Source organism: Papio anubis, chromosome 19 (assembly GCF_008728515.1).
Source record: "Papio anubis isolate 15944 chromosome 19, Panubis1.0, whole genome shotgun sequence".
Classification (NCBI taxonomy): domain Eukaryota; kingdom Metazoa; phylum Chordata; class Mammalia; order Primates; family Cercopithecidae; genus Papio; species Papio anubis.
Genome location: NC_044994.1, coordinates 39,738,111 through 39,759,813, shown reverse-complemented (window position 1 = coordinate 39,759,813; position 21,703 = coordinate 39,738,111). Strand labels below are relative to the sequence as shown.

The 21,703-nt window shown below is 43.0% G+C and overlaps 1 long non-coding RNA gene across 1 annotated transcript; it reads left to right on the top strand.

Moving 5' to 3' along the window:
- Positions 1-4,045: 4,045 nt before the first annotated feature.
- On the top strand, positions 4,046-19,228 carry LOC116271476. Its single transcript, XR_004180068.1, has 3 exons — positions 4,046-5,729; positions 13,100-13,220; positions 19,207-19,228. It is a non-coding gene; the product is annotated as an uncharacterized LOC116271476 (long non-coding RNA).
- Positions 19,229-21,703: the final 2,475 nt, after the last annotated feature.

Below are 21,703 nucleotides of genomic sequence, written 5' to 3'. Positions count from 1 at the left end.
AACAAAATGCAAAACTAACAACATTCAGATTAACAACTTAAGTGGATGATGATGGTTTATTGAAACTGAGCTACTGCTTTGGCGTGAATAAGGTGTTGACCGCTAGCACAATTTATTTCAAATGCTGCATTTCCCTCTGGCAGGTAGGGTGCCCATCATTGTTCTTCATTTTAACTTCTGCAAAGCCTTCTTTCTTATGTGGGTCTTCATTTGACTGGGAATGAAGCCTTGACATTTTACTCTCACTTCTATTTCTCATTAGTTGCTACAAGTAAAGTGGGTCATCTTGGTTCCAACGTGATGGTGAGTACAAAAGCAAATGTAGGTGTGGAGTTAGAAGCCTTTTAGCCATCCAAATGATCTAAAATATGCAAGTAGAAATTTAAACGTCCTATTGTGAAGACTCAAATTTTGGAGAATCCGTAGGTGGACCACAGTTTGAAAAACATTGCTGTAGACCAAGGGGTAAGGTGGAGAGGGGTGTTGCGAGATTTTGGGCAGATCTGCATGTTGGAATGACTGCTCTTTTCACAGTGTGGGTGGTTAGAGGTATGAATCCAGGTGAGCAACGACAAGGGTAAGCACCTGGGCAATGGAGAGGGGCTAGAAATGGGAACAGCCTGAGAATTGTTAAGGAGGACCTCAACAACTGAATTGTTTTGAATTGTTGATAGGACCTGGGGACTGACGGAACGTGGGGGTTGACAGGGAGGGAGGATGGTGAAAGACTGCCAGGTGTTTGCCTTGAATGCTTAGCAGATAATGGTAGCATCATGAGGGGGAATTCCAGAAGAGGGGTGGGTTTGGTGGGGGCTAATGGCTCTAGCCTTGGACATTCTGAACTTAGATGTCCATGGGGTAACTGGGAGAAGCCTCCTGGTAAACTGTAGGATCCAGAAATCAGGAGGAGACATCAGATCTGGAGTGATGTTCTTGGTTCCCCAAAGGTCAAAGCATGGGCCTTAGGAGATTGATGAATCCCTGGATATTTATGCAGAAATTTGAGTATGTTTAGTGTATTTTTCTGGGAAGAGGGTCCTCAGCTTTCATCCAATTCTCCAAATGGTGTATGGTCATTTGAGAGGAGGAAGGCTGAAGAAAGAGGCCTGGGGAACAGCAGCACATCTGGGGAAGAGCAGCAAGTGGAGCCCCTGCAGATGGCAGGAGGGTGTGAGCAGTGGTTGGGGAGGTAGGCACTAGGAGAACAACAGGAACCTTGCAGAGGAGAGGGCAGACAGGACACAGAGGAGAGGTGAGGGTCAAGAGGAATCGGCTCAAAGGCTAAAGAAAAATCGTCAATCATCGGAAAAAAATCGCGTCGAAATATAAATTTCGCGCGTCGACTCGAGAAATCCAGCTCCGGAAAAAATCTCGAAACTCGGCAAAATCAGCATCGACGTCGCGTCGGCTCAGATCATCGCGTCATCAAAATCAACTCCGGAAATCGAAAAATAAACAAAATCCGAAAAATCGGCTCAGGCTCGTCATCATTTTCGAACCGAGAGAACAAACTCAAAGATCGAAAGACTCGATCCGGCAAAGAAATCGACTCAAAAGTCGAGAAAAGAAATCGGCTCAGGCTCAGCGGTTTTCGAATCGTCGAACAAAAAATCGCTCGTCGGCAAATCGGCTCGTCGAAAAAAGTCGTCAAAATTTCAAAAGGAAAAGTCGTCGGCTCGCGAAAAATCGGCTCGAATCGAAAAACCGGCTCGGAAACTTCGAAAAACTCGGCTCAAAGTCAGAAAAATCGAAATCGGCTCGAATAAAGAAATCGGCTCCGGAAGTCGAGAGAGAACAAAACAGAACTAAATAAAGGAAGTCGACAGAGGTCTAGAGGAGAACCAGACAAGGGTCCCTAGAGGTGGTGGGCAGGGTGCCAAGGAGAGGGTGGGCAGGGCACAGAGGACAAGGCAGACAGGGCACAGAGGAGGAGGTGGGCAGGATGCAGAGGAGAGGGTGGGCAGGGCACAGAGGAGACAGTGAAGAGGAGTGGGCGGACAGTGGTGTCACATGCAGTGGCCCGGTCCAGTGAGTTGGAGATGTGCCATATGATTTAGCCATAAAGAATCAGTGCCTTTTGCCAGGACAGTTCTGGTGGAGCAGAGGTTGGAAGGGCTGGATGACTGAATGGAGGACGAGGCAGAGAGTACACACAAAACATTGGGAAACTTGATTGGAAAGGGCAGGGGAGATAGGAGCGAGCAGAGGTTAAAATGTTCTAAATGCAGGGGAGCAACCTGAGTATGTTTGTGTCCTAGGGGAACAGCAGAGAGAGAGGCAGAACATATGCATGAGGAGAAGGTACTGAGGCATCTGTCAGACAGGGAGGGGTGGTGTTGTTTTAAAATATAGTGTAATAAAAGAAAATTTGAGGTGTAGTAAGGCCAACAGATCAGGAGGTGATTGTCATTGAGAAGACAATTTGTTACCCAATATTCCCAAGAGGAGAGGGGGCATGGCATGCCACAGAGGCACCAGCGTCAGTCAGGAGGCTGAGGGAAAGAGGGAGTTGAGGGGACTGTGTGCAAGAGCCTTTACTGCAGTTTCTGCAGGAAGAAATAAGTGAGGCAGGGTGTGCAGGCTTAGGATTGGGTAGTTTGAATCTCAGTGGGCTCTGGGACATTGACAGTAACAGGTTTTTCAAAATGTAACAAGCAGGTGTCTTTTGAACACCCACTGCATGCTGGACATTATGTAGCGAGGTTTATGTTTGAATAAGATATAACCTCAGGAATCAAGAACAAAGATTCTCACATTCTATGTCTCACATTAAATCTCTGATAGGTTTAAGATGCACCTGGAGGAGTGTTGTTATTTTTGTTTAAATGCAGTCTCCTGGGCCGCATCTCAGGCATTTAGATTCTGAGAGTCTGGGATAGGACCCAGGATTCTGCATTTATCACAAGCATCCAGATAGGAAACATTTTAGACTTTGCTTGTGAGAGAGTCTCTAAAAGCAGCTATTCCATTCCGCTGTTGTAGCCTGAAAGCAGCCGTAGATGACTATTTGTAAAGGAATGGGTGTGGCTATGCTCCATTAAAACTTTATTTACAAAAATAAGTGCCGGACATTATTCATAGTAGCCAAGATATGACAAAAACCTAAATGTCCATGAATGGCTGAATAAGTAAATAAAATATACAAATATACTTTCAATGCAATATTATCTAGTATTAAAAAAGAAGGCCAGGTGCGGTGACTCACGCCTGTAATCCCAGCACTTTGGGAGGCCAAGGCGGGTGGATGACTTAAGGTCAGGAGTTTGCGACCATCCTAGCTAACACGGTGAAACCCATCTCTACGAAAAATAAAACTATTAGCTGGGCATGGTGGCGGGCGCCTGTAATCCCAGCTACTCTGGACGCCGAGGCAGGAGAATCGCTTGAACCAGGGAGGCGGAGGTTGCAGTGAGCCGAGATTGCACTACTGCACTCCAGCCTGGGTGACAAGAGGGTAACTCCGTCTCAAAAAAAAAAAAAAAAAAAAAAAAAAGAAAAAAAAAAACCAAGAAGAAAATGCTGTATGTGACAACATGGGGGACTCTGGAGGACATTATGCTAAGTGAAATAAGCAGACTAGAAAAACAAATACTGCATAATCCTACTTATGTTAGGTATCTAACATAGCCAAATTCATAGAAGCAGAGGGTAGAATGGTGGTTACCACAGGCTAGGGAAAGAGAAGTGAACAACTGCTGTTCAACGGGTATAAAGTTTCAGTTATGCCAGATGAGTAAGTTCTAGGGATCTGCTGTAGAGCAATGTGCCTCTAGGTAACCAGACTGTTGTGCGCTTAAAAGATTAAGAGGGTAGATATCTTGATAAATGCTCTTACTACAAAAACAAAAACAATAAAGGGGCACAAGGAAAATTTTGGAGGTGCTGGATATGTTTATTACCTTGATTATGGTGATAGTTTCATGGCTGTATGCATGTACCCAAACTCATCAAACTGTATACATTAAATGTGTGCAGTTTTTTTGTATGTCAAATGTACCCCAATAAAGCTGGTTTTTTTTTTTTTTTTTTTTTTTTTTTTTTTTAGTGTGGCTGGAGGGATTTGGCCCCTGGCTGTAGTTCGCCTATTCCCAGTCTACAGTCTGAGTCCTCGGTCTCTAGCTCTGGTTTCTGTGAAGGTTGTCATTCTCCAGTCCCTGAAGGAAGGACTTGCTCTTCTCCCTGAACAGGAATTCAAGGGACGCGAAGTTGCCAGTAACCTATGAGGGTGAGGTGAAGTCCTGTAAAATGTACAGATCACAGACATTATCAAAGAGTTCCTGACCAACACTTTGTACATATGAGGCGTGAACTCAACACCATGGATTAGAAAATGGCTATGACAAAGTCAGACTCCTCTGACTAAGAAACCTCTAGTAACAGCAATAGCTTCTGCTTATTGAATTACTTGCTGTGCCTTAGACACAGCACCAAATACTTTCCTGCTGTATCTCAGTTCATCCTCTCACCAACCTTATCAGATAGATATTATTATTATCATCATTCTTAGATGAAAAAACTGGGGCTCAAAGAGATGAAATAACTTGCCCAAGATAAGTCAGCTAGGAAGCTGTAGAGCTAAGACTCAAACCCAGGAGGACCGACTCCAGAATTCTGCCCCTACCATAGCATAACCATGTAGGATGCAAATCAACTAATGTTATAGTTAAACTACAGGCTACATATAAACTCCAGGGAGGGCTAAGTGTACTCACCTCCTGTTGCTTTGGAAACTCATGATGACAAAGATGACTGTGATGGAGGAGTGGTGTCTAAGGCTATTATAAATTATGCTTACCTATGAAAAGTCTTGGTTTGCTGGAATTACCAAGGTCCAATCAGAAAGTGCTTGTTAAAGTAATCAGAGAGGTAGAGATAGAAACAGGAATTTGAAGTTGCCTCTGAATCATTTGGCAAGGGATTGACGTATCATTTTCCAAGAACTTCTGGAGTCTTTGACTTTATACCTCTGCCTTCAACTGAGAGACGCTGCAGCTTTAATCTGACGGAAAAAAAAATTGATTCTGCCTCTGGGTTTTATTCTGCTGGCCAGGCTATCCAGGGGCAACTTCAGATCTACATTTCTGTCTCTGCTTTGCTAAGCCTGATTAAGTTAATGAGTGTTCACTGGTTTTCAAAACTACCTCTAGCTTCTTATAATTCCAAATCAAACTTTGTTTTGGAAATAGTCATTTCTTGTTTCTCTGGGGACTTCTGAAAGGCTTTTTCTTTTTTTCTCCTGTGAGGTTTTAGGGAAATATTTAATTTTTCTTTCCAGATTTATTTGGCTTAGCTAAAGACATCAGAGGCATGGCAAAAATGTCCCCTTTTATCTGCCCCTTCCAAAGTACACTGACAGTTTGTTGAGTGTTCATACCACCTTTCTGGTTTAAGATGAAGGCTAATGGAGGCAGATATTAGAAACAAGCTTCTAGGGGTCAGGACTTAAGCTCTTTGGAGTTCTACCTTACATCCTTTGAATCTGTGGCAGAAGGCTAAGGTGTCTACCTCAAGTTTGAAGTCTTGCTTTTTAAATTACAAAAAGGTGTATCTCATTTTCTCTTCCACAATGCATCTGTTTTCTCTTTGTAGGAAAATGATTTCTCCTGCTGCCTGCCTTTCTGCGTCCACGTTTGAGCAGAGTTTACACTCTGGGAAGACACAGACGTACCAGGTGTTTGTGACTCCATGTTACCCCGACATATCTGCCCTGTTTGAAAATTGCAGGAAAGGTAAAAACTTAGTCATACTTAAGTGGGGAAATCCCACAATGACAGATTTCTCACAGCATGAGAAGTGATGGAATAAGTCTGTCCTAGACCATTGGGTAGATCTTTGGAGTGGACATGCCTCTTCTCTCAGAGAGTTTATAGCCGTCTCCTTGGATTCTAGTCCAGGAGTCATTAAGAATGCAGGCCTCGAGATCAGATCTACCTGAAGTTACTTTATGTCCTGCCTCAGCCAGCTACCAGCTGAGTGATCTGTAATATATCTGAGTAGGGAGGTCAGGTAGGCAGTTGCATACGTGATTCTGGCTGGAGCTCAGGGAGGGGTTTGGGTGGGAGAACTATATAAAGGCATTGGTAAATGCGTGGTGTGTAAACCATAGGACTGCAGGAGTACACATGGATAGAGGGATGAATGGGGCCTAGGACTGAGCCCTGGGGTGCACCAGTACTCGACAGAGTGGTAGAAGGAGAGGGCAGTGGGTGAACTATGGCAAGAGCAGCCCCAAAGAGGAGGAGATCCTGGCGGGGGAAGTGCCAAGGAAGCCGGGGACCTTATGCTTCTAGGAGAGGCTCAGTACAAGAGACCGAAAAATGACCTTTGTATCTTGCAATGTGGGAGTTTTCGGTGACACTGACAAGACTGGTTTTGGTGACATGTGCAGCCAATGCCCTAGTAGAGTGGACTGTGGAGAGAGTGTAAAGTGGGGACGTGCAAATGATGATGACAAGTCAACTTGTCCCCAAGTTTGCTGGGAAAGGGGACTGACAACACGGGGCTGTGGGTGGAGGGGTGAGATAATGGAAGAGAGTGTTTGATGGTTGGCCAAAATGCCAAAGTTAGCACTAAATGCTAAAAAAGCAGTACTTACTATTATCACCTGCTTTCAGTCCTCAGAAATGCCCTCTGTATGGGAGTTTGCCTTTGAAGGAGCTCCCGGGGATCAGAAGACCCCTACACACGAGAATGAATCACTAGATGTTAAACTTAGGCGAACTGTGAAGTTTCTCTCTGGAGGCATGGGCTTGTGCTTTTACCCGTCCTACAGACAGGGTTGCCCCTGAGAAATCTGAAAGATTCCTGAAAGCTTCTGGAATCCCCAGGTCATCTGCCCCAGTGTGGAGTCCTGCACTCTCTGGCTCATGATCCTCACTTGAAAGTTAAATTTTCTGATGATCTCTCTGCAAGCTGGGGTTGCAGAAAACCAGAGAGAGAGAGAGAGAGAGAGAGAGAGAGAAAGTTGAGGACGCGTGCATGATCTTTTTTAAAGAGCAGAATAAATCTTACACAAATCTGATAATCGTCTCAGCAACTCTGGGCCTTGCCATTTACATTCCCCAACTTAGTCTCCCTTCAACATCAAGGACAAAAATAACGGCTTGTGAGGACTTAACGGCTTAGGGATGGAAAACTTAAAACTGGTCGGATTCTGCCCAAATCCTATCAGATTTTCTTGCTTCTCATAAACCTTTAATCAGCATCAATGGTATGTGAGTGTGTGGGTGTGTGTGCACTCACATACACACGCACTCTGCTCCTCTCCCCTTAGTCAACTTAAATGACAAAGCAACAGTGTGAATGGGTGATACACACACCAACAACTGGAATTGTGGCAGAAATGGGGTCCAATATCAGCTGCCACTGGTATGTCTGAAGGCAGAACTTACCCCTGGGTTGGGGCTAGGGATGAAATAGAGGGTGCTGGGCACCCCGACTCTCATGTGCCAAGGTCCCAAGCTCCCTGCCCACTGCCATTCAAGGCTACCTAGGCTGTAGACAAGCAGAAGCCTGTCTGGGGCCCGGAAGGCTGGGGTGCAGTTCCAGGGGAAGCAGCCTGAAATACCCATCACTAAAAATCTTGCTCCTTCTCTCCTCCCCTCTGCACATCAAAAGTAAGGAGTTCTGAGCTTCTCAGGCTTACTTTGGGGGTTCGTTGGAAGCCTTTGGAGGGTTTCTATTTTTGTCCTCGGGATAAAGGGTCAGGGGCAGGAGGGGTGAAGGGAATGGAGGAGCTTACCCAAATCTGGGAAACTCCACTTCTCCAGTTATCTTACCACTGACCCAGGGAGGTCAAGGACAGACCTTGTGATGCCGCCCCGGGTCCTCCTGAAGAAGAAAGGGATTTGCAGGAGGTGCAACAGGGGGCAGGTGGTGCTAACATTTCCGTCTCTTTGCCTGGCTGGTTAGTGTTCCAGACATTGTAAAATCTGAATATACCTGGGTTTTCTTGAAGTCTCAACACATGGAATCAAACATACACATGTGCATGCGTGCGCGTGCACACACACACACACACACTCCCCAACATACACACATACTCCCCACCACCACAAAACACTGTAGAGCAGCAAAGGGTTTTATTGAAGTCTTTCCCCTCTCTTCTTTCTTCCCTCTTGCTCCTCTTCTCTTTCCTCCTCCTCTTCCTCATTCTTCCTTCCTCCTCCTTCTCTCCCTATCCCCTTTCTCTCTTTCTTTTTAATAAAATTGAAACTGATTACATCATATACCAGGCAGCAAACTTCACCAAATCCTCTTGTAATAATACCTTATGTTTTTAACATTCTTCCTATGGCTGCTGCCTCCCTTATCTTCCTTGCTGCGTCCTTTCTTTCTTCCTCAGTCCCCCACCCTTCACGCTTCTGGGCCGCCCTCGAAGGACTGTCTCCCCTTTTCTCATACAAAGAAACTTGACTTTTCCAGTTTCCCCCAGTTTCATCTTTGTTTACACAAGCAAAGAAAACCCCTTTAGCAGATACATCCCCTTTAAACTCAAACTCTTTAGAAGGTTGGGGGGTCTGTAGGGTTCAGAAGATCCTGAGGATGGATGAGGGAGGCCTGGCAGTACCTGCGAAAGACTGGTGAGGGCAGCCTCTCTTTGGGTCCAGGTAATCCTGGCTCTTCAATCTTTTTTTAAGAAAAGCCACAAATCTAGATTCTTATATAAAATCACCTACTTTAAAAATATCAGTAATAAATTTAATCATATAAAAACATCTGAGTGTGACAGATACTACATCTGTGGGCCAACTTAGCTTCTGAAAACACCATCTACGGCTGCTCTTGCGTTTGACTTCTGGCCTCGCTCGTACTAGCTGCAGTGGCTTCCATCTGCTCCCACAGCTGCCACTTGGAATTATATTGTGACAGCAGGGTAGCTTGGGGTGACCTTCAAACCTCAGTTGCCACCAGCTACCCCCTAATTCCATGGGAAGGGTGAGGGGTAGGGGACAGAGGGAGGGTGAAAAGGAGCATCTTCTGAGTCATGTTTCGCAGGGGTGCATGAGAAGCGCAGTGTCTAGTGGAGGAGCTTCAGGCAATTGCTAATAGCAGGTGAGGCTTCCCTGCAAGGTTCTTGATTTTGTTTTATTGTGGTTGTCTGTATTTTACTTATAAAGAGAATTTTAGATGATTCAAATTGTATCATGGGTAGATGCTGCCTCCTCTACTGCTGGGAAGTACCAGCCCATCTGAGGGATGAACTTGGTTGGCGGGTTTCCGTACCTGGGCCTGTGCATCTTAATAGGCTGCTCCTGGAGACAAGGCTCTGGGTGAGCCAGTCAGAATGTCCTTATCACTGAGAGGCTGTGTAGTCAGGTCCAGTGAAAGGTTTCATTTCTAGTGCGTCACACACTCACACAGGTCGGGGCCGGGAGTGGGTCCTCTGTGCAGGCCCCATGCCTCGTGCTCTGCCAATGAAGTCTCATTTAACACTTAGGAGAGGCCCCTGAGGTGGGCACTGTTATTAACCCAAGTTTAGAGATGAGGAAATGGAGGCAGAAAGAAGTCAGTGACTAGAACGGGCCACAGGACTAGTCAGAGGCGGGCGGAGCTGGGATTCAACTTGAGCATTTAGGGAATCCGAACTGAGTGAAGAATGACATCTTGGGCTGGGTTTACGCCAAGGGAGGCACAAAGAGCCTTCTCTCCATAATGAAGCACCCTGTTGCCACAGGCAGCCCTGTGACTCTGACTGCAATGGCCCAGGGAGTGTTTTTGGAGGTCCCTGGAGAGACTATCCTCTGCTTCTCCCTGGAGAGGCGGGGAGAGGCTGGAGTGACCACGCTGCAGGCTCCCATGTCTCCAGCCTCACCGTGGCATCTGACACCCCTACTACACACATCAGCATGGACTTCAGGATTCCCACTTCACCACTGTGGTTGCACATTTAATTCTGGGCTAGGGTGAATTTCTTCAGAGGGGCACACTTATGCCTGGGCTGGAGTGGGTGAAATAGTTAGGACCTAGGACCTTCCCCAGGACACAGCCTGTCTGAATGGAGAGTTGTCCTGAGCCTCACTCTTCCAGGGCCCAGGAGCTGGGTCAGAGCTCTGGAGCTATGGGCAGAGAGTGAGGAATGGCTGCCTTCATGGTGCTTCCTACTTAGGCCCTGATTGACTACTCAATAGATAGGGCTGGTAGGGAGGGGCTGGATCAGGCTTGAAAGCTGCACTTTGTACTGGAGCCTACAGCTGAGTTGTGTTCTCTCAGGCAAATACGTGGTACTAAGATGGGCCTGTCTGAATGCAGCCTGGACAAGGCTTCATGATGATATATCAGGCATCTCTGGGGCTGGGCCACAGCCGCAGGGAGGCTCCTATTGGAACAGTAGGAGCTATCCTAACAGTTTTAGAGCTGTCCATGGTAGCAGCCGTCACCTGCCCTGCTCAACTGGTTTAGGGACAAGGCTGGAGTCCCAGGGTAACATTTATGCCACTCTCTGAACCAGGGAGATGTGGATCTCAATGGTTATTGCAAGGACATGAGTACACCAGAAATGACTTTCTTGTCTTGCTGCCTCTGACCTATGCAAGTGAGGGGGGTACTCTAAAATGCCAATCTAATTGTATTGCCCATTGTGTAACGCCCTCAATGGCTTTTGCTGCTCCCAGGGTAACAGCCACACTCCTCAGCATGGAAACTAAGCTCTTCCTGAGCTGACCCTGCTTATTTATCAATTCTTTTCTCTCCCTTCTCTTCCACCAATATCCTAGGCTTTGACCATTCTCTCTTCTCTCCAGATCTCTACACATTTCTATATTATCAGCGATGGCAACTTGCTTAGCTAAAATTTCCCTTCATTCTTGTAGATAGAGGTGGCCAACTACACACTCATGGAAGTTTTTGAGAGGAGCTTCGGTTAAAGTTCTTTAGAAAGGCTCACTCAATTGGGTGCTACATCCTTTTGCCCTTCCCCCTTTCTCCTTCCTCCTGTTTGGAAAGCAGACATAATGGCTAGAATTGCAGCAGTTATTTTGGAGTATAAAGGAAGGGCTGAGAGGATCACAGAAACTGGCTCTGATATTATCAAGTCTCTAAAAATAATGCTTACCCCTTAATACGTGAGGAAAAACTCCTATGTTCTTAAAACTGCTTACTTTGGTCTCTTAAAACTACTTACTTATTGTAATTTCACTATTACAATAAGTGAAATTTCCAACTGATCCAACTTTCAGAAAGTATTTTTTCTACTTGAGTTAATTCACGGTGAATCGTTTACCAAAAAAGTATGATTGCCCAATCAGAGTGATGGGCTTATAATAAATAATAATTTGTAATAAATACTGGTTAATTGATTCACAGGAGTTAAGGCTTCTCCTTGGGGCAGAGGATAAGGTATGGAGAAGAGTGAATGATTTAAAGTAGGGCCAAGACAGAAGATATTTTCAGTGGAGGAACGCCGCAATTGTCTTATGCAGGGCAAAAATCTCTTCATTCCATGAACAACCCATAACCAACCAACAAAATATCTGAGATGTGTCTACAATATTGGGCATTATTTTACCAAAAAACTTCATTAAACTATAGATTATTTGTTTATCTATCTATCTATCTATCTATCTATCTATCTATCTATCTATCTACCAACTAATTCATTGCGATTTTAAGGAATTGGCTTACATGATTGTAGAGGCTGGCAAGTCTGAAACATGCAGGGCAGGCCAGCAGTTTGGAAGTTTTGGCAGGAGTCCACTGATGTTGTGGTCTTGAGTTCAAATGCAGTCTGGAGGCAGAATTTCTTCCTGCTCAGAGAACTCAGTCTTTTCTCTTAAAACTTTCAAATGATTGGATGAGGCCCACCCACATTGTGAAGGGTACTATGCTCTACTCAAAGTCTACTGATTTAAATGTTAATCACGTCTGAAAAGCACCCCCACAGCAACATCTAGAATAGTGTTTAACTAAACAAATGGACACCATAGCCTACCCATGCTGACACATAAAATTAACCATCACAGGATCCATAGCTCTCAGGCAGGAAAGATATTATGATAGTGGTTTGTTTGTCATTATCAAAGCCAGGAAATGGACGCAAACACTTTAGAAATATTTTCACACCAAAGAGTAAAATTTTAAAAAGTTTTAAATGCATAGCATGAAAAGTTTACAATTAATAACCTTTTCTCACCCCTTCCTCTTCCTTTTTTTTGTTCTCTACCATTCTATAAACGCCCATCCATTTTGAATACAAGGACCTGACAAAGTTTGCCATTGAAAATAATGAATACAAATGAATGACCTAGCCTGGACACTTGTTTTCTGAGAAGGGGGCTCAGAACATAGAGATAGATAATCAGCTGGAATGAGAATTTTAGTGCCATTGTGCCCAAGCACTTGGACCAGGCATCACTGTGTGGAGCTGACAGTGCTGTTGGCTGATCCAACCCCAGCTTCCCTCTCTCTAGCCAACTGCAAGCCAGAGGTGGCCATAGGCATGGGACATAGAGAGACTGTGCAATGGCTAAAGAGATTGAATGTTCTCTTGAGTTCCCAAAACAGGCTTTGCTTCCCCTTTATAAAGAAACAGATTGGTTCTTCTGGGTCCAACTAAAATGGAGAAAACGCACTGTACCCTATCTCTCCCACAAAAAAGTCATGTATCACTTAACAATGGGATACATTCTGCAAAATGCATTGTTTGGCAATTTCAGCATTCTGTGAACATCATAGAGTGTACTTACACAAAGCTAGATGGTAGAGCCTACTACACACCTAGGCTATGTGGTACAGTCTATTGCTCCTAGGCTACAAACCTGTGTAGCATTTTACTGTACTGAATACTGTAGGCAAGTGTAACTCAATGATAAGTATTTATGTATCTAAACATAGAAAAGGTACAGTAAAATAAAGTGTTATAATCTTATGGGACCACCTTCATATATGTGGTCCATTGCTGACTTATATGGTGCATGACTGCACAGTGAAAAACTTTGAGCAGAACACACAAAAGAACTACCTGGGACTCTGAAAAGTAATAAATAGATGGGTAATAATAAAAGTAATAATAGATGGGTTGCAGGGGAGAGGAGGAGGGAATCAAAACTCAAGGAGTGATATGTACTATGGTGAGCTCCCCCTCTTTTCTTTTCTCCCATAGGATCTTGGCTTAGATTCTGGTGCAACACTAATTCCAGAATGGGAAACAGAAAAAGCTCCAAGAAGAACTCTCTCTTTCTGATTAATGCACTGGAGAAGGAGGCCCCTGCAGGACAAAAAGTGTAAGGAAGCATTTTCCATATATTATTCTTTCTCTTTTCTGGCCCTGCCCCAAGTCTAACCCAAGCCACATTGCTGCACTCCAGTCATCATGGCAGGAATGATGACAGGGATGACCCCACAGCACCAAAAACTCTGGAAGAAAACCTTTCTCTCCGACCAGAGGAACTGGGAAAGGGGTCCTCCAGGGTCCTCCAGAGTCTGAAAAGTATACATGAGAGGGAATGCTCTTTTATTTTTCCTCTTGCCACTTTTAATATGAATCTAGTCAAGATAAGTATGTGATAGCTAAAGCCTTCACTTCCTAGCCAGAGCATGAAGAAAGGAGCTCTTTGGAGGCTGAAAGTAAAGGAGAGTCACAGAGAAGAAGAAACTTAAGAACTTTGGGCTGGGCATGGTGGCTCACGCCTGTAATCCCAGCACTTTGGGAGGCCAAGGATCACCTGAGATCAGGAGTTCGAGGCCAGCCTGGTCAACATGATGAAACCCCATCTCTACTAAAACTACAAAAAATTAGCCAGGTGTGGCGGTGGGCACCTGTAGTCCCAGCTACTCAGGAGGCTGAGGCAGAAGAATTGCTGGAACCCAGGAGGTGGAAGTTGCAGTGAGCTGACAACATGCCACTGCACTCCAGCCTGGGCAACAAAAGCAAACCTCCATCTCAAAAAAAACAAAAAACAAAAAACAAAAAAAAAAAAACCCGAAAAAAAAATGAAGAAATCTTTTATTAATAAATCTGTGTGTGAAGCCATGGGATTATACTGAATTTGCATGTATGAAACTGACCCAAAGCAACAGAGCTTTGAGAACTGACCTGCATTGTAGACCATCACCCAAGTATAAGATTGGCTCCTAATGGTATGTATGGTAGGTGGGCCAGATAAGCACTACACACACTTAGAAAAGAAGAGTAACATTGCAACCAAAGCCCAAAGAAAGCAGGGTGGGACTTGCATTCGGAACCCAACTGGATTAATTGCCTATTTAAAAAAAATAACAACAACAACAACAACAATATTCTCCAAAGCATATTAACAGTTTCCAAATTCTCATAGTAAAATATTTGAGAGAGCTGGGATATAATTACTTGAGATACAAAGAACCAGGAATATATCGGTAACTCTCAAGAAAAAAATGAGGCACCACTCCCACGGTGACACAGTTGTTGGAATTAGCAAATATTTAAAGCAACTATTTAATTATGCTCAAATGTTATTGAAATGAATGAAAAAATAAAAGTTGTCAGCAAATAGAGACTGTAAAAATGAAACTAATGGAAATTTTATAACTGAAAATACAATAATAGAAATTTCTAAAATTAATTTGGGCCTCTTAATAAGAGAATGGAGATGATAGAAGAAAGATTCAGTGAGCATGAACTCACTGAATAAAGTCAGAACAACACAAGAATAGAAAACCAGAGACCAATGTCCCTATGAACAAAGTTGTAAAGACTCTCAACAAAATATTAGTTAATTGAATCCAGCAATATAGAGAAATGATTCTATATTACAAATAGGTGGGGCTTATGCAGGGAATGAAAGGCTGGTTTGACATTAGAAAATCAATCAATATAATCCATAATGTAAACAGACTAAAGAAGAAAAACTGCATGATAATATCAACAGATGCAGAAAAAGCATTTGACAATATTCAACATCTGTTTATGATAAAAACTCTCAGCAAACTAATAATAGAAAGGAACTTCTTTAAATGCCTTTCTGAAAAAGGTTAATGATGAATGATGAAGATTAAAGCAATGATAAAAGACTGATTTCCCACAAAGATTAAGAACAAGGAAATGACATCCATTAACACCAGTCCTCTTCAATATTTTACTGAAAGTTCTAGCTAGTGCAATAAGGCAAGAAAAAGAAACAAAATTCATACAGACCAGAAAAGAAGAAAGAAAATGGTTATTATTTTTAGATGACCTAATTGTCTACATAGAAAATCTCAAGGAATACACAAAAAATCTCTGAAACTGAGTGAGTTTAGCAGGGCCACAGCCAATGTGCAAAAATCCCCAAACAAAGAAGCACAGTTTTAGAAAACAGCAATGAACAGTTGGAAACAAAAAAAAAAGTTTAAGTATAATTTACAGTATCTCCAAAAAAAAAAAAAAAAAAGAGATAGGTACAAATCTAACAAATTATGTGTAAGATGTTCTCAAAGAATGCTCAAAATGGCAGACCTTGATGAAAGAAAGAAAATACCTAAATTACTGGAGAGATATGCCAAGTTCATGGTTTGGAAAACTCAGTATTGTTTAAAATGTCAATTTCTCCCAAATTAATACATAGGTTTAACACAATTTCAATATAAATACCAGAATAACTTTTTTGGGTAGATATCCCATAGCTGAGTATAAAATTTATGTGGAAAGGCAAAGGAACTAGCATAGCCAAAACAATTTTGAAAAAAAGCAAAGATGAAGGATTTGCATTTTAAGACTTAATGATAGAGCTTCAATATTCATGACAATGTGTTTTTTGTGTCAAAACAGAGACATAGGTCAATAAGACTGAATAGAAAGTATAGAAACACATCCATACAGATATCATCAATAAATTTTTGACACAGGTGTGTAATTCAATGGAAGGTAAATTGTCTTTCCAACAAATGATGGTGGGAAAATTGGACATCCATATGCACAAAACTGAACTTTGACCAATACCTCACACCTTATGCAAAAATAAACTCATAATAGATCATATATGAAAATGTAAAATATAAAACTATAAAGTTTTTAGAAGGAAATGGGAGAAAAAAATCTTTGTGACTTTGGGTTAGGCAGCTAGTTCTTAGATACAACACGAAAAGCATAATCCATAAAACAATAAGTTAGTGAATTTATTTTAATAAATGTTTTTTATTTTGCTCTGTGAAAGACATTGTTAAAGGAATGAAAAGCAAAGACTAAGAGAAAATATTTCCAAATCACTTACCTGGCAGAATATATACTGTATTTTCAAAATGTGACAATTAGAAAGAAACAACCTAATTAAAAATAGGCAAAAGTTTTGAACAGACCATTCACCAAAGAAGATATACAGGTGGGAAATAAGCACATGAAAATATGCTAAACATCACTTATCATTAAATAAATAGAGTAAAGCCACGAGATAGCATTACAAATCTATTTGAATGGCTAAAGTATATTTAAAAAACTCGACAATACCAAGTGTCAGTGTCTTAGTCCATTTTTTGTTGCTTATAACAGAATACCTGAAACTAGGTAATTTATAAAGAAAAGGAATTTATTTCTTACAATTATGGAGGCTGAGAAGTCCTAGATTGAGGAGCTGCATCTGGTGAGTGCCTTTTTGCCTGTGAGGTCTCTCTGCAGAGTCCTGAGGCAGTGCAGGGCATCACATGGTGAGGGGGCTGAGCATGCTAGTTCAGGTCTCTCGTCTTCTTCTTATAAAGTGTTATGGTTAGGCTTTGTGACCCTGGCCAAATCTCATCTTGAACTGTAATCCCCCCAAACCCTGTGTGTCAAGGGAGAGACCAGGTGGAGGTAATTGAATCACGGGAGCAGTTTTCCCCATGCTGTTCTCATGATAGTGAGTGAGTTCTCACAAAATCTGATGGTTTTATAAGGGGCTCTTCCCCCTTTGCTTGGCACTTCTCCTTCTTGCCACCTGTGAAGAAGCTGCCTTGCCTTCTCTTTGCCTTCCACCATGATTGTAAGTTTCCTGAGGCCTCCCCAGCCATGCTGAACTATGAGTCAATTAAACCTCTTTCTTTTATAAATTTCCCAGTTGTGGGCAGTTCTGTACAGCATTATGAATAGGGACTAATACATAAAGTCACAAGTCCCACTCCTGTGACAACTATTTAATATTAACCCATTAATCCACTAATGCATGTATGGTTTAGTCCATTCATGAGGGCAGAGCTCTCATGACCCGATCACCTCTCAATACTGCCACATTGGGGATTAAATTTCAACATGAATTTTGGAGGAGACAAATATGTAAATCACAGCACCAGTGAATAGACAGAACATTTGGAACTCTCATGCCATTGCTGGAGGGAATGTAAAATGGTACAGTCCCTCTGAAAAAAAACAGTTTGGCACTTGTTAGATGTACTTGAATCATATGACCTACCAATGCCACTCCTAGGTATTATCCTAGAGAAATGAAAACTTTTGTTCACACAAACATCTGCATGTGAATGTTACAAAATTGCCCCAACAGGAAACAACCCATGTGTCCTTCATCAGGTGATTGCGTAAATAAACCATGGTACATCCATACAATGAAATACTATTTGGCAATTAACAAACAGGAATGAACCAGTAATATGTGCAACAACTTGAATGAATCTGAGAGGCATTATGCTGAGCGAAAAGAGCCAGATTTCAATTGTTACCTCCTGTTTAATTCCACTTATATGATACTCAGGAAGTGACAAAACTATAGGGCAGGAAAACATATCAGTAGTTGTCAGGACTTAGGGCTGGGGGAAGGTTTAAGTACAAAGAACCAGCACAAGGGAATTTTGCGGGGTAAGTGAACTATTTGATTTTGATGGTGGTTGCACAATTCTATGTCTTTGTCAAAGCTCATGGAACTGTTGAATGACAATAAAAGTGTATTTTGCTCTTTGAAAACAAATTATAAAAATTGACCAATTTGGTTGTTATTGTCCTTTGCCTTTGTCCCTTTGCCCTTCCCTCTTTATCCTGGCTGGGATGTGGATGTAATGGTTGGATGTGCAGCTGCCATCTGGTGACTGAAAGGAGAAACCGAGGATAAAGCCAACAGGCTAAGGCTGGTGGAGAGGAAATGGAGAGAGAACCCAAGTCCCCCACTGCATTGCCCTGCATATTCCTCCTGACTAGAGGCTTACCAAGGGTGAAAGGTTATCCATACCACAGGCAGGCAATGAGGGGCTGCACTGTCTGTACAGAATTTAAAATAATAATAGAACTGACTAGATGTCAGTCTGCTTTTGATTATCACCACCTGCAGGCAGTTCTAAGTAATGTCAGCAATAAGATGCTTCTCCTCACCCAAGTAAATCTTTTGTAAGTCTAAGTTCTAAACAATTGCTCCAGTGACTGGAGTTTTAATAGCTTGTGTATAAATTACATCTAGCCACCTACAGCACACATGTAGACTGAACTACATGTGTTTGTTTTAAGAATAAACTAAAGAGGCTTCTCCTAGATTCATATTCACTGGGGTATGTTTTTTTGTTTTGCTTTTTGTTTTTTGTATTTTTAGTAGAGACGGGGTTTTGCCATGTTGGTCACGCTGGTCTCAAACCCCGAGCCTCTAGTGATTAGCCTGCCTCGGCCTCACAAAGTCCTGGGATTACAGGTGTGAACCACAGCATCGGGCTGAGGCATGGTTTTAAAATGATCATTCTAGCCATTCTGTTTCATTTTCTTAAATTTAAACACAAATTTAAAAACTCTGCATGGTCATATTGAATGACAGAATTGAAGTAATTCAGGTTTGGATTCTCCACTTTTACAGTCATTGTGCCATCGTTGTTTATTTTGAATCTATAGTTTAAACACAGGGATATGTAGTGCTACAGTGCTTCGTGGCATGGACCACAGCCAAAACAAAATGAGATGATCATGAGCCTTTGTGAAAGTCCTGGGAGTTCTCTGAATTAACCCTCATGCTAAATATAATGTGCATTTAAATATATGAAAAAAATGCAAATTTGAAACTTATTGCTAAAAATATTGTTGTTGTAAAGTTTTTAACCAATGATTTCTTGCAGTTGTCATATATGCTAGGTAGGCAATTGCTTCTGATTACTTTATTTTTATTGTTTATTTTTATTTTTGAGACAGAGTCTCAGTCTGTCACCCAGGCTGGAGTTCAGTGGCACGACCTCGGCTCACTGCAATCTCTGCCTCCCGGGTTCAAGCGATTCTCATGCCTTAGCCTCCTGAGTAGCTGAGATTACAGGCATGTGCCACCAGGCCTGGCTGATTTTTTTTTTTTTCTGTATTTTTAGTAGAGACGGGATTTCACCATGCTGACCAGGCTGGTCTCAAACTGCTGACCTCAAGTGATCTGCCCACATCCCTCTCCCAAAGTGCTGGGTGTGAGCCACTGCACCTGGCCTGCTTCTGGCTTGTTGTGAGACATACAAGAAGACCCATTAAACAGGTATTCTATTAACTTGCTGCTGAACCAAAGCCCATAATGATGCCCCAGTTTCTTGCTTTCATGGATGGGTCTACAGGCTTTGGGGAGTGGGGAGGTAAATACAACACAAAAATAAAATCCCATACATGACTCCACACCATCAAAACTTTGATCTCATTTGAATGCATCCTATAGCACTGCAGGGTATGCATGCTCTGTCTTGTTGAGGCATGGCTGCATGTACTTGTCTTGTATTTGGTTTGCCTTTGCAGATGGCAAACGTTAATGGTAGGAAGGATTTCTATGTAAGGATCTTGATCTTTATGATGATTAATGTTGAAAACAGAATTCTAAAATGGAAAAATTCAGTTTACTTTTTAGGAGAGTTGATTTTTATCTCACAATGCTGGAAACAGAGTGACCTGCCAGAGCTTCGCCTAGAGAACGGGGCAGGTGGTGACATTGAGCTGTGTGGTCCAGTGTCAGGCTAGCTTCTTATGACTTAGGAGGAACTGGGTGGTCCTAGCCGCATCCTCTGCCTCCTCTCTGAGGTTGTTATTGCTATTAAAGTCAGGCTGGCCTCTTTCCTTTTTTCCTTCCCTTTTTTTTCAGTAGTATTCACTGCTCTTCCTCTCCATGTTGGTGACCAGGCTAGTACCAGGACATGACAGCACATCAGAACAGCCTCTGACTTTTCAGAGCCTACATTCTAATGGGAAGAGAGAAATGAAGCAAATATTTCTAAGAATCACTGTATACGTATTAGCTGTGCTGAGGGTTGTGAAGGGAAGTTGTACAGAGCTGGGAGAGATAAAGCTCCTGGCCTAATCTAGGGGTTTGGCGAAGCTTATCATGAGGAGCAGAGATCCTCATGTGGCCAGGCAGCTCTTACTGTTCTCCTCCTTCAGAAATTACTGCAGTATCCCCCAGTTTGCTTAGGGGAGTTTAAGTAGACTCTGTCCCTTGCAGTCAAGGACAAAGGTTAAAAAACCAAGCAAAAACTCTCCTTACTTCAAATGAATCCAAATCTAATGGAGAAATTCCAGGCACCAGGAAGGGGCATAGTAGGGGATGTTTTTGAGGTGGAGGGGGCCAGTTCATTATTTTTCAGATAATATTGCCACATCTAAGGCTGTCTCTGAGTAAGGAGGTGCTGTGAAATTCGCGCAGTAGAGCAGTGGCCCCTTTGGTTGGCAGGAGGGCTGCCCATGGTGGAGGAGAGCCTTCCTGCAGTTTCCTGGCCCAGAAAAAAATGATGGCATTAATTCCAGGCCTGGGGAAGAAAGGAAAGCCCTGGAGCCTAGGCGCAGCCCTCTGGTTTTCCTGGGAGTTTCCCTGTGTTAAAATGCATTGGCTGTGAGTCAACATTTCCCTCGCAGTGGGGGGCTCTGTGCCTGAGTTCCTTGGCCTCATTTCCTTACCAGGACCCGGATGACTGACAGGCAGCCGTGAATGACAACCCCGAAAATAAGGGAGGGGTGTTGGCAGGGGGAAAACAGCCCTGACTTGGCAACAAAGCTCTTTGCTTTGGGGCCTTGTGAATAGCATCCAGCCTCATCCAGAAAGTGCATCTAGAAAGTGCATCTCTGGATGGGTGCAGGAGTGCAGTTTGCAGGTCTCAGGCAAAGTGGAGCTGGTGGAAGAGGCCATGAAAGCAGAGGGAGGCTCACACCATCCATGAGGAAGAGCGAGACTAGCCAATGTGTCCTGGAGGACTTTGAAGTGTGCATTGACAGTTCTCTATCCCTCAGGACAGATGGGTAGCCAGGACACCACCTCATAGTCTACTCTGCACATGAGCTTCTGTGAATTTACTCTGATCTCTGGGCTGGGAATTTGAAGAGCTGGGTCCTACTTCCAACTCTATGTCCATCTGCTGTGTGACCCTGAGCTCTCTAAGCCTCAGTCCTTTCACAGAAAAACAGAGGGTCAGGCCCAAGAAGTCAAAGGTCTCTTCCAGCTCTATTGGGATCTTACTGGAAGTTCTTTCTTCTTATGCATTTTAACCACCATTGACTCACCTTCATCTGTGTCTTTATGATATCACATACGAGGTGGAAAACAAGCCTACTTGCTATGTGGTTGGCAGGCTTCCACGGATGCGTTAGCTCTACATTTTGGGGTAGTTTATGAACATAGATTCAGAATCTTCTTTCTACCCCCTCATATGAAAACCAAAATTATAACTTAGCGTCACAAGAGCCATCAGCCAGGTGGGCAGAATTTGCTAAACCATGGGGAAATGTAGTTGGGATCAAAGAGTTCTATTCAGATTGGATTCTGTGACAGTTTGCTAAAAGCTTGTGAGATCTCCTCAGTTTCAATATTTTTTGTGACATTTCGAAAATGTTGTTTTTAAACTT